This window comes from Hoplias malabaricus, chromosome 2 (assembly GCF_029633855.1).
Source record: "Hoplias malabaricus isolate fHopMal1 chromosome 2, fHopMal1.hap1, whole genome shotgun sequence".
Taxonomy (NCBI): Eukaryota; Metazoa; Chordata; class Actinopteri; order Characiformes; family Erythrinidae; genus Hoplias; species Hoplias malabaricus.
In genome coordinates, this window is record NC_089801.1 from 27,973,496 (window position 1) to 27,988,186 (window position 14,691).

A 14,691-nucleotide genomic window follows, 5' to 3' on the forward strand; every position below is an offset into this window, starting at 1 on the left:
GATCCCTGGTGGTAACGCTATCTGGCCCTTATGAAACCATCCTTCTGCTTTTACTCAAAACCCACTGGGCCACTGTGACACAGGGCACAGATTTTTTTTAAACTGTGGCACGCTATATTTGTGTCTAGTACCGTGTCTATTTTTAGAATATTTCACTTAAGTGATTTTATCTAGAAAAGTGTCTCATTCAATTGTCTTTGTTGTTTCATGTATTATTTCCTGAAACAAAGCTAAATTACCTCCCATTCAAACAGCCCCTTGTCATTTAATAGGGACTGTGGCGTATGAAATATAAGTATCCTCTGATAGATGAGGAAAAATATTTTGCTTAGTACTTATTGACAATTGTTTGTCATAAAAGAGAATATATAATAAGAGCCTAAATATTAAAGTCATACACCAGCTTTTTCAACTTACTTACTTTACTTACTTGCATCAAAATAATACTGACACTTGGACAAAACCAAAATTTGCACTTTATTCTACACCATTTTGGACTTAGATGTTCAATTGGACCCACAGATGGTATAATCTCCACAGAAAAGCATAATAAAAAATACTGGGTACTGGAGCAGCTGCTTTAAGTCACAATGCCCAAAGCCAAGCATCTGCTACATGTGTATGGAGCTCCATCCAGTACTTCTGGGATGAGCTGAAGTGGTGTTATTACCTGACATCATCAATGCTGTCATGGCCGAATGCATTCAAATTCTCACAGCAACGTTCCAGCTTCAAATATAAAGTCTCATAACAAATATCAATGCAACACATGAAGTCAAGCTTGAGAAAAGTTTGGAATATTCTTGACTGCAAAAAACATTATGTAAATAAATATGTCATGTCTCTATTATGCAGCATTATGATCCTTTAATTTAAATTTATTTATGACGCTTTACATTTGATTCCTTTCCAGAAAGATCTGACACATTCACAGACTGGGTTTGAGCCATCATTTAATGCAATTATTTATTTGAATCAGTGATAATTGATTCTTGGAGCAAATTAAGAGTTGCTCCTAATACAGAAAACTTTCTGCTTGTGCAGCCAAAAGTAAAAAAAATTATTTTTGTTTGCACGTCAGTTGCAGTAGACTGTAATAAAATATACACATTCATGACTTAATGTTTTTTTAATAAACAATAACCGTGTCATAATCATAAGATAAGTATTTGATCATTAAAAGATTTTATGAAATACTAAGTTGGAGTAAAGGAACAGCACTTTTTCCTCCCTCCGCATTCACTGTTGAAGTGCTCTTCAGCAAAGCACCTAACCCCCAACTGCTCCCTGGGTGCCTGAGGTGGCCGCTTGCCCCTGTAATTAGTTTTGTAAAATTAGGATTTTCAACCCAAAAACATTACAGTAGTTTAGCTAAAAGAATGTGGTATTAGCATAGAATACTCATTACTCATTCATTACTTATTCATTTTTTATACTCTGTTTCTGTACTGTTTTGTCTTTAAATGGTCAGTTACAGTTCGATGTACAGACAGAATTATTGCATCTCACATCATGATGACTGCTGTAGTTGGTCAAATAGGTAAAGCCACTGCTTTCTTTCAGGAAGACTGAATAACTGATGTTAGACCTGGTGTAAAATGCAGTAACTGAAAAACAAGATGTAAAAATTTGAGTTTATATTTACAACTCTAACCCTGTGTAGGTTCGATTTTTCATAACAATTTATGATTGCACTGTACATAGGGAAATCATTTTAATAATACAGAACTTAATAACTACAAAACATGTCATTACTAAATAATGATAGTCTAGAAGAGGCATTTTCTCTCATTGACAAACAGACTGACTGACTCCTATTGTTGAAATGCGCATGCGTGAGTATAAAGCTTAGGAGACTGACCATTAAATTTTAGTCAAATAAAAATTGGAACCGCCTTGCGCCCAATGATTCCACGTAGTCTCTGGACCACCGCGACCCTGAACTGGATAAGCGGTCGTATCACCTATTTATTGCTGATCTGCAAAGAAAAATTAAACTGAACACCCAGTCATTTTCTCAAATGATTCTTCTTCGTGTTATGATAAAGCCAGTATATAGACACCTAGTGGCATGGATGTATCAAAAAATATGTACTAAACTTATTTTTTTCTTATTTACATTTTTATTGTTAGTATTTTCATTATTAACTCTTTATGGAGCATTAATTGGTTTGATAAGAGGTAAGAAACCTTTATGGAGGTTGCATTTTATAAAAAAATATAAATAAATAAATAATAAAAAAATATAATATAAAATATATAGCTTTATATTTTGTGGAGGTCAAAATACACTTATTGCACTTTTAAGAATAATTGCCTGTCTTTTTGCATTTGTTCTTTGTCTTCTGAAAAAGACAGCCCTTTTTCCAAGTACTGCAGTTAAAACATTCCAGAAAGACATGTCTTTAGCTGTCTGCTTTTAGGCACAATCTGACAGCCCTAAACAGCTAATGCCTGGAACTTGAATTCCATGTATCAATACAGCGTGTTATTGTATCTTAAAGGGAAAACACGGTCTGTCATAATGAGGGTCTTGTTTTTGGTCTTAGAGATTAATTCAGGGATGGAGGGTCCTAAATTTGACCTTTTTAGACGACTGCAACCTTAAAAGCCTCTCCATCAAGGGTTAGCTCTGAGAAGAGCCATCTGCAAGGAGGGCAGATTTATCTCACTTGCGGTTTTCTCCCTCACATTGTCCAACATGCAATTAAAATGAATGATAGAGGCTTTCCTCTCTAGAGAGAAGAAAGGTCCAGTGCTCATAAACTCCACCCCGTCCTCTCGTTTCATACAGCGATGTGTAAATGGGGGCTAAGTGAAATAATTTTAAAGATCAATACATCAATCTTATTAGCAATGAGTAGCAAAAAAAAAAAAAAAATATATATATATATATATATATATATATATATATATATATATATATATATGTACCTGCTATAGCCTAAATAGTACTAGACACAAATATATCTATATATATATATATATCTACCTGCTGCGCCATTATGCTGCCCTGATCATAAATAATATAAACAATTAATAATGACTTATAAATTTTATATATATATATATATATATATATATATATATATATATATATATATATATATATATATATATATATATATATAAGTCATTATTAATTGTTTATATTATTTATGATCCCTGAAATAAGCCATTATATGCACTCTAGATTGGGTCATCAACAGGACACATTTGTATTGTTCTCAGAATCATTGATACATCCAGACCCCTGGGTGTAAGTATAATGGCTGTTTCATAAAGTAAAGAAGAATAGAAGGAGGAAATGACTGCTTGCATCTTTAAGTTGTGCTAAAATATCTCATGTAATGTTTTTAGGATTTTATTAAGGCATTATTGATTTACGTTGGGTAAATTATGAAGTTTTAAATACATTATCAAATTAAATGTTTTCAATATGTTAGATTACTTTGCTTATTTTAAAACATATACACTGCTATGATAATATTATACGAGGCAGAGCTGATTTCTCTGGGCCCAAGCTAATTTCCGATGGTCAAAATAAAATCGAGTCATTTTCAGTTTGCTGTCAGGGTAAAAATGGACCTCAAGTTCCCTGTACCAAAGAACTTTGTGGACCGTCCAGACTTTTTCAGCGGAAAATGCAAAACTCATGGTATGATCATGGTATGGGGGTGCATCAGTGCTTTTAGCATGGGTGATTTGCATATATGTAAATGTACCTTTGATGTGGAGGTATAAATTAGAATTTTATCAAGACAAACACTACTATTAATCTGATGTCTTCTCCCTGGAAATCCATGGTTATTTCAGCAAGAAAATGTCAGGCGTCATTTTATCAAGCAAGAATGGGTTGTATGCCCTAAAGATCATTAAGATTTTTAAGCAGTATGGTTCTTCATGTGGTTCTTCTGAGTTGCCGTTTAAAAATATAAACAAAATAAATTGTTAATTTATGCCTTTGTGATAAATAAAGATGACTGCTTTCTAATTACTTCCTTTGTTTACATGTATAGATGCTCTGTATATGTATAGTTCTATAATAGAAAGTAGCTTTTTCTCTTTAATCTTCCAGACATCCTGTTTTTTCACATCATTCAGGCCCAGAGTGTGACCCGGTCTGGGCCTCACTAAAGGAGATGAGCACCCATTCTCCCCTGCAGCCGTAACTAAAATAATCTGACCTGCGTGGCAGTGTGGAGGTGGAGGTGGAGCGTGTGTGTGTGTGTGTGTGTGTGTGTGTGTGCGCGCGTTTTTGTGTGTGTGCAGAGAAAAGTGAGCTGGGAGCACAGGCTTGGCCGTGCATTGCTGTAATTCCACTAGCAGGAAACACCGCTGAGCCCCGGGGGCATCAGCTAACCGCCATCTGCAGACAGCTTCTCCTGTACACAGTGTGCTGAGATATGTGTTCCCTCTCTCTCTCTCTCTCTCTCTCTCTCTCTCTCTCTCTCTCTCTCTCTCTCTCTTTCTCACACACACACACACACACACACAGTGAAGCTCTTAACCCCTTAAAGGAACACTGCAGAGCTTCTTGTGTTTAGTAAAGAACAGAAATTTTGAACACGGGCAGTCACACATATTTTGGACAGTCAATTGCTAATAATTACACATACCTCACTAATTGTTATTTATCAAATTTATCTCTGATTTGACTGTAAGAGGCTAAATGAACCAAATTGTCTCAGTCCAGTATGCTAGGCTTTATCCCTCTGCTCATGGCAGAGAAAAGGCCTCTGGGGGTTTTTAGACAGTGGAAAGAACTCCAAACATTGAAAAGCACAAACCAAGATGAGGATACTGCTCTATTCCACATTGACTTATTTTTGCCTTTTAGTATTACTTAAGGTGGAACATTTTGATAGCAAACTTGAGAGACCACTTACTGCATGAAAGTAAACACAGACTGGAAGTGCTACAAACATAAAAAGCTCAAGTTACAAATGGGTTTCTGTGGTCATTCAAAGAGTGAATAAAAACTTTCAGACAAGTTAAACATCAGCCATGAACAAACAGCGGTCAACAAACATACCAATCTGCCTTAAAAGTCGCTACGTTTCTCAGTGTAAACAAACCAGAGAATAGCGTTTCCCCACAATCATAGACATTCCCTTTAAGATTTATGGACAGTTAGCACTGTCCTCCAAGTGCGCTGAGCTGTCCAATTACATTTTGTTGTGTCAGTTGTAAAGGATTCTGCAACAGGCTTCATATGTCTCAAAGGAAGGCTAAGCTAGACTTCACCCTTCCAGAAAGATATCACTGTGTGATTGGGAGTCCTACTTTATGGGCAGAATTAGCAAGGACTACATTAAGAAGAAAATTCAGTATAATAATAACAATTCATTCATGCATTCATTATCTGTAGCCGCTTGTACAGTTCAAGGTTGCGCAAGAGTCCGGTGCCTACCTGAAATCATTGGCGCAAGGCAGGAACATGCCCTGGAGGGGACTAATAATAATAATAATAATAATAATTATTATTATTATTATTATTATTATTATTATTATTATTATTGGTGTTGTTATTATTATTATATTTTATATTTGAAAGTTGTAACTAATAATATTAATAATAATAAATTATGATATTAGCCCATTACATTTTTAGAAAATATTCCACACAAATTGTCATACACAACAGTTGCTTGACAGTATTGGCTTCTAGAGTAAATGCAGTTCACATTAAAAGATTTATATTCAGATCAAAATACAAGGAAGTGTATAAGAATAATTGTCCATGCCAACTAAGGGCATGCTACAGATGCAGCAGCTAAACTATTACTTCATAGTAGTTTACTGGATTAACTATACTCAGGTGACATTCATTCTTTACTCTTCCATCTTTTAAACATTCATGCACGGGTGCTAGCCTTCTCTCTCTCTCTCTCCATTTTTGTTGTCTCCCTTTCACACATTTCATAAACATTGCTTGCACAATCACTCAGCACATTTGTTAATTGAACTCCTCTCTTCTCCTTTTGGAAGTCCTCAATATAACAACCAGACTAAAAGTAGTCCATCAGCTAAATATATGCAGCCAACAGCGTTCGGTGTTGATTGATGTAGAACTAGTGTATGACTAGCACAAACTCTGTAACAGCACATTTCAAGATGAGATACTCTCTCTAACTTTACATGTACAAGCTGGATCACCAATGTAGGTGTGCACAAAAGAGTGGCCAGTAAGTGGGCACTGTTTAAAATCTCCAGAAGCACTGCTGTGTCTGATCTACTTGTACCAGTACAGCACAGAATTACAATTGTGATATGTAAACCCTAGAATGCTGATTGGCCAGAGAGACCTGTCAATCACCATGAAATGCAGAGCTCCAGCACAAACTCACTACTTGTAAAATCTCTGAAACTACGGCAGCTTTCACATTTATTTTTATCTCACTCAAAATGGCAGCTTGTAAATATTACCTTGAGGTATTTCGAAGAAATTTAAACACTCCTTGGGCTGATGACTGATGAAAATCTCCAGCAAAGGCCGAACATGCTACAAGGAAAAGCAATCTGTGAGAACCAGGGGGCGGAGCCAAGTTCAGTCCAAAAAAAAAACAAAAGAAGGGAGCTGTGCTAGTGGAAAAGTGATAAGCTAAAAATGAGCCAAGAAAGTCATGTCAGGCCAATCCCAATATAATACTTTTGCATCATTTCTGTTGGTCTGTTCATCATGAAATTGTCACCAGTGTATAAGCAAAAAGTGGTTTCAATAGATGTAGAAAAAAAACCAGAAACATGACAAAAATTAAGATAAGAGGTTTTGTTCTAACACAACAGTGTGCACTGGAGGTGAAATATCAACAAGACAAAATTGTTTATTAACGTGTTCCCTTTCTTTCACTCTTTCGCTTTCTGAATATTCTGAACATGAATATTCACAAACACACTGGTTCTTAGTATGCCTTCTTACAATGCCTGCATAAGGCTCACTTGAATCCACAAGTCTAGCCTAATGACATTTGGCCAACATGCGGATCATCTGATTTTGTTCAGTCTGGGATTAAAAAAGAGAGAGAGAGAAAGAGCTGTGTACGTACAGAAACACAGCACCGTTAATAAGCCTTTTTGATGTGTGGTCAGACGATTTCCTATGTAAAAGCCATGGCAGGGACTAATTAGAATCATACTTAGTGGCTCTCAGTGGCGCTTGCTGTATAATGAGTCTAAATGGTCACAGTAATGATACGTCTACGTTGGCTGTGTGTGTGTGTGTGTGAGTGTGTATGTGTAAGTGTGCCGCTTACAGGAAAACACCCCCCATAATTATATTATCCTGCCCAGATGTTTGGGCTTAAATTGAGAGAAGTTTAACATTCTGTAAATAGATACGTAGTGATAATTTAGTGATAATTGCTTTTACATGAAGTCTGTTAGGAGAAAAATCATACAGAGTAAGATTTACAGGTATTCTAGGCATTTTACCCAGTAATAAGCAGTATGTCTAAAAAAATACACAGACAGGCCATTTTAGCATTCTTAGCACCCAAAATGTAGTCAGCTTCATGGGGCATGTTATATTGCCTGAAGTTTATATGTTTAGCAATACACTGGAGCTAAAACAGAGCATATGGAAACTACAAAATGTAATCCATCCATGCTTGCATCAAACTCCAGTTCTAAGTTAGGCTAATTAAGCTAATTTATCTATGGGGACTATGTAGAAAACATAAGCTACTTATTTCGAGTCAAAATCATTCAAAGCATTAAACTCCAGTATTACGTTGGTCTGCACATTCGTATGGGGGTGTCCTAAAGTTTGAACCCCAAAAAGGTAAAACGCTGAAGGGATCGAAATGCGTGTGTATTTTTTTTTAAAGACATTTCACACTAGTGGAGCAATACACCCACAATTATTAGTGTATTATAAGCACTCTGTTAACATGTAATACCCTAATTTATTCACTGCTTGAATCAAACTCCAGTTTTAAGCAGAAACGTAGACATATATAGGTAACAGGCTAATATATTTATTACTCACTTCAAGCCTAAATTATTCCATGCTTGCAACAATTCTAGTGTTAAGTTTTGCTAAGCTATTTCTACACTTATGTACATGGTTACTGCCAGTGTAATGTATAAAATTTACAAAAATCTGTTGCAAATCTAAAAATGCAACAATGGTCAGCTGAAAGTAGTGAAGCTGAAATGTTGATCACCAGCAAAACCAGTGTTGTGTTTTGGAGGCCAGTATGCTGGTCAACCAGCATGACCATGATGGGACTCCAGCTTAACCAGAATGAGACCAGCGAAATCCAGCTTAGACTAGTGTGAATATGCTGTTTTGATATATTTTTTTGATCAGCTGTATTGATATATTAATTTTGATTAGTATTTAGAAAATACTACACACAATTTGAGACTAATAGATCAATTCTGCAGTTAAGATAGTAAGGATTTAATATAAGGTTGTTTTTTTTTTTTTTTAAAGGTTTAAAACCAGTATATCACTCCAAACAGTTTCCGTTGCAGTGTAACATTAGTTTGGGTTCAAAAGAAAAAGAAAAGGCTGAGTACACAAAGCTTAAAGTAAAATATAAATACCTCAGCATAAAACAGCAGCAGGGACATTCTCCTATTTCTGCTCATGTGCTGGAGTGCTCTTTGCTCAGCTGTGTGTACAGTGAACAGTTTGTCTGTGTGGATCGGGCCCATGGGATTTCACCCTGAAGCAAACACTCCACAATAGTCTCACGGCATAACTCTTTTCAAGTAAATGTCTTAACCAGATGACTAGGAGAAAAACCTGGTATCAGGTTGTTCTTATATTGTGTCTTCATTCTATAGTCTCAGTCAAGCTCTTAATAGGGAAAACTGCTTTTCTTCATGGGAAAAATCAGTGGTGTTTTGAAACTTGTTGCTATTAATTCCCAACATTATTTTTTTTCACTGTTATATGTCCCTAAAATATATTTGGATCATTGAAGTATTTGAGGTCCTTCAGAAGTTAAAATGCTCATAATTCTATATGTGAATTTTAGAATAAAACTTATAAAATAATAATATTGTTTGATCCATTTGCATGGTAAATTGACTGATTCTTCATTTAAATAATGGCAGTAACACTTCAGTAAAGATTTTAAGGGCCCTTCCCACCTCAGCTGGAGGTGAACTTTCTGGTATGAGCCTGCAAGCCTATGACATAGCTTGGACTGAGGTGAGAAATGCTTTACTTGTGTCCGCCACTTTTGGTTTAGCAAAGTAATGTGGTATGTCCCATAAAAAAAGCTGATAGATGAACATGTCTCTACATGCAACATTTAAGTATCATGAATTGGACACATATTCATAATATTTAGATCACACATATCCCCTGTTCAATAAAAGTATGTATCTCAAACATAGTATTTACAGAAGAAGGAAACATTTACAGAAGCAGGAAAAAAACATTAACTTTCAGTGGAAGTCACAGTAAAATAAGAATGTATATATTTGATTAATTTTGGAGCATTTACATTGGCCCATTAATCATGAAATTATTACACAATGTGAAGAATAGAACAGTTAAATCTTAGGTCCTGGATTAGATCCTCACCTTGATCATTGTCCATAGGTTGGCATATATATTATAAACATATGCATATATGCAAGTTGGATATGAGAAAAATCTATGTATGGCATATTTTGCATGGGCTTTGCTCAGATTCTGCTTTCTATTCCAACATAGGCAGCTGGGTATGATAAGCAGCATTTTAATGTAGCATTAAAAGTCTTGCCAAAGGAATAGCATTGGTATAGAGAATGGTGGTTGACTGAAAATTGAACAGGGCGAGCAGCAGTTACAAAATACACTACACCAAAAAAATAAAATAAAATAAAGTTTACTAGATTTTGAGACTCTCTCTCTCTCTCTCTCTCTCTCTCTCTCTCTCTGTCTCTCTCTCTCTCCCTTTCTCACCCTCTGAGCTGTAGCAAGCTTCATCATTAAACCACTTAGCAACTATCCAGGTCAACCAAGAGGAGGACATGCTGCGTCACATAAGCCTGGACTGGCCTGAAACCAGCTCGTTTGGCTGGCTTTACCGCCTGGAGAGGTCATATATTTCCTGGATCGCATCGCTGCCAATGTCTGGATGCAGGACCCTCACATTCTCCGGGTGAATGTCTTCGTGTAAACTGTAAATCTTTCACTGTGACAGAGAACTGGATAGTCTCGGGCATTTTTTTGGAGAAGTGATAGCGGTAGTGCTTATTGCAATAGTGAAACCTGCACACTCTTCTGAACACTGCTCTTCCTATACATACACCGTGGTACAATATTCAAAGGCCTTCATGTAACATCCAGTCAAATTAGCCACAGAGTACAATAAATTAATTTTCAGTTACAGAAAATAGGCCTCAGAATCTACATGTAATATTTTCCAATATTTTTCCTTTAACTTGTATTTACAGTACTAGCCATTTGCCTTTGGAAATTTGCTCATAGTTTTCAGAGAAATCTGGGGACATCTTTCCACTCTTCTGAAGTTATTTAAAATGGATTTATGTAATCCCAAGCATGCTCATGTCCCTTTTACTTATGCACATTTAACAATATAATTGATTTTGTAGAATTGTATTTTGAAGGCAAACACCCACAATATTTGTCCCAGACTTTACACAGACTTTATCCCATTAGCATGAGGATTGTCAGTGTGTGAACAGAGCCACTAATGTTCTGGAATACTCCTAGCATGTCAGTGGCGGCAGCTAGTCTTTCAAAGAGGGGAAGCTCATTGTCGTCTTACATTATAAAATTTGTCAAGTTATTTATACATAAATTCTGCCTGTTCCTTTTCAAGGAAATGTCCTGTAATCCTATCTACAAAATAGGCATCTTTTCCAGGGACTAGACCAGTGTCCTCCCAATGGCCAGCAGAGCTAGGCTGCTTAGACAGCCAAATACCAAGAAATGGGTTGCAGTTTGTCTTTCGACTTCACTCGCAACATCCGCGATGGGACTGAAGCTCCCAGTGATTAACTAACGATGTAGATGTCAGCATAGCTGTCAATCAAAACGGGGTTCAGCCTTTTGACTGATCCTCCAATCATCTTGCAGAAGCTCTGCGTCCAGACACGCCCACAGCTCCATTCACCCCCAGAGATGCTCAGCGTCCAAGGCGAGACAAAATCATGGCATTTATCCTATGACCGGCGAGTTTCGAAGCAATGAAAAAAAAAACCTTCCAAGCAGTCCCATTGAAGTGAATAGACACTCAGCTTCCACATGCAAATGCATTGACGCTACGGGAATGTATGGGAAGTTAACAAAATCGAGTCAGTCGATTTGTTATAAGTAGCTGGTTCAGAACGAACTCATCTTTGAGATGAATGTGTTTTAATGCATTTGTATTCAATGAAATGTTAACACAACTGTACATATTGGACCATTTCATTTTTGACATATTAGGGGAAGCTGAGCTTCTCTTGCAGTCTTAGAGAAATTGCCACTGCTGCACATGCTGCCTAGGTGCCATCCCATGCCTAAAGCATGCAGCATATTTCCAGATGCAAGGACATGCCTGACACAACAATTTTATGCTGTGCACTGCATGTGTCAAAGGACAACTTATGGACGTCCTCTGGACATGATACACATGTAAATGTGGTTTCAGTGATGTTGAGGGCTGGACTGTAAGGTGGGCAGTCTATTGTCCCTAGAAAACCAATTGCTTCTTTCATTTTTGTGCAAAACACATCCTACACATCCTTTCGGACCCACAATGTTAAGTTTTCTTCTCAAAGAGGTACACTTTAACTTATTTTTTATTTTAGGAAAACATGTTACACTTCCATTTTCACTACATCTTATAGTAACATCTAAATTCCAATTTTGGAAAGTTACTACATTCCACTATATTTCGATTATATTTGATATACACAGTACAAGTAGATTACAGTAATATCTCCTGTTAACAGGATAACATTTTACTGAGAATGAAAGAAACTAAAAGTGGCTCTGGAAAGTATGAAATACTTGTTGATCCCTGTGTATGTTTAAGTCGAGGAGGCATTTGTAGGTCAGCTATCTTAGAGGTATCATGGCATGCACTATGCCTCTTGCTGAGGGCTGTGTCACTGGCAGGGTGCCAGGTGTTGCTCAAAATCCCAGTCCTGTCCAAATGTGTTCTTCTGGTGAAGGGCAATTACTTGTGACCATGGTGTTTACATCGAAATTCTGAGGAACATTTACTGGTACGGACAAAAAGGACTGTCAGGAAAAGTTTCTGTTTATAGTGCGCATCAAAACCCAGAGTGTTAGTCGACACCAGCTCATGTTTTCCAGTGAAGCTGAGATAAAGTGGCCACATAACAAGTTGACAGTGGTAGCCGGAGTATGCGAACGATTTCAGGAAATTAAGAGGCGCGAGACTGGTGGCCTTTTGGTGGAATCATTCAGGGAGGAAGGCAGGTCGGAATCTGGTTCTTTTCCTTGCGGTCTGAGACTTTGATCCTTTGCAGAGGCCTGTGAACTTCTGAACCAGTCAGGCGCTTTCTGGGGGATCTGAGTTGTGATAAACACTCATGCCACACATGCAGGCACACACACACCCACACACACATGCATACACACACACATGCACACGTTGTTCCGGTAAACAGGAGGAGCTATATTTACCCACACACCCCACCCCCACCACATTTGTAAGACACTTTTTTTTATTCCTGGTTGCCTTGGTTACATAACGAACACAGGGAATGGACCAGGAGTTGCCTGTAATTAAAAAAATGATTTATCTCTTAGGCTTTAATCTAGGCCACGGTTAGATCTTCCCAAAGTTTTGGCTGTAGATTTTGTCCCTAGCATCTGTGACAGTTACACGTCATATGTGCGTGCAGCCTCTTCCCACAGAATCCCTTAGAAAAGTACATGGAAACAGCTTGGACTGGGGAAAACACCAGGCTGCAATTTTCAAATTCTTATTTATTTGACAACAAGAAGTGGCCCCTTTTCACCATTGCGCCATACTATATTTGCATGTGAAAGGTTTGATTGGGGAACTTTATACTTGGCAATAGGGCTCATGAATGGAACTAGAGTTTAACCTGATTAATGTTCAGATAAATGTTGCTGACCACATACAATAATTTACATGCTTTCCCTTATACTTACTAAACAAACATAGCCAAAACTTATAGCCTATTGACGTCTTTTATGGCTGAATCCCATTTCTTAATTTTATCATTTACACTGCTTGTTTTCAAGTGTCATCTTGCCCCTTCTAACAGTTGTAGCTGTAGTGGTTAAAATCTTACCCTGCAAAACGGAATGACTCTTTTAAGAGCCTGCTGTCATCAGAACACAAAAAGACTTCAATGGAATCAGAGAAATGCTGCTGAAATTTAACCTATTTGAATTTGACAATCTTCTATTACCATCCACTCCAAACTCTCTTTAATATGAAGCTGATTTCAGCTATTTATCAGGCAGTTTTTGTTCAGAACTTCCGGTTCCACCTTAAATGGTACAGTAGGCTCAGACGCTAGAAAATAATTGCTTCACCATTAACGCTAGTTACAAACAGTTTTTACAGGAAAAAATCCTGACGTGGCTTTTTTGAACGCTTGTGCCACCATCTTGCCAATGGTTCCCAAGGCATTTATAGACCTTCATTTGAAATTATGTTTTAATTGTCAGGTGTTTCTTTTATTAAGCACAAAATCAAAACAAAATAAAATCCTGTTTGGTATAGTTGATATATAAAGATGCGTGAATTATTCTTATAAATATAAATAATATATTTCATGGATTCACAATCTATTCATTAATTTAATATATTGTCCAGGGCAGTGAAGACATGATATGAATGCTATACTTAAAAGACTGTGTGTGTGCTAGTGGTTATAAGAATATCATACAAATAATTAAATTAAATTAAATGTAAGAGAAAAACATAACTAAGACAGTCTGTAATGGCTTCTTCCTGTTGTTAGGTTCCAGTCCAGAGCCCACTCTGAATCATCGGGTGCTAGGCAGAAACACACCCTGGACAGGGCACCACAGGGCATCTCACACACACACACACACACACACACACACACACACCTATGGACACTTATGAATATTCAGTTCATCTACCACATTCACACTTACCCAAGGCAGGGTTTAAACCCACAACCCCAGAACCATTGAGCTGCGTGACGCCCTGTTTCGCCACCATGCCCCCATTCGGAAAGTTATTTTTCATATCACATGAGAATGTGAATTATTTGATCATTGTCTCTCTTCCATGGCAAACCGGATGAACCTGACTTTAAAGCCTAGGACTTTTCAGGGTTGAGGTACTGTTTTTTTTTTTAGAAATTACCCATATAAATAAACAAATATTCTTAGCTCATTTTAGAGATAAAAATGGCTTTCCTCAAATACATTATTTTATTAAAGTATGAATAAGGGGATCTCATGACATAGGTCCATAGATCCAATACGCCATCCACACTTTACTTCTAGCTTTGCAAGCAGGCTTTTTTCATCTCTCTCACTCTCTCTCTCACTGCACACAAACTGGTAGGGAGATAAAAAAAAAAAAGGAACAATAAGCAAAGCTGATCTCAAGGGCTTGCCAGCTGTTTGACGTCATTTGTTCATTAGCCTTTAATACAGTAACAATTAGTTTTAATTGTACTTAGAGAGGATTGGCGCACAAAGCATATATGCAAATGAATCAGCTTTCTTATTGGAGTATAGACTTCATGAATCTT

The 14,691-nt window shown here is 37.0% G+C and overlaps 1 long non-coding RNA gene across 1 annotated transcript; it reads right to left on the bottom strand.

Moving 5' to 3' along the window:
• Positions 1-1,097: 1,097 nt before the first annotated feature.
• Positions 1,098-6,577, bottom strand: LOC136674630 (uncharacterized). The gene is made up of 3 exons (XR_010796077.1): positions 6,430-6,577; positions 1,510-1,607; positions 1,098-1,314 (listed from the first exon to the last, which is right to left on the bottom strand). It is a non-coding gene; the product is annotated as an uncharacterized lncRNA (long non-coding RNA).
• Positions 6,578-14,691: the final 8,114 nt, after the last annotated feature.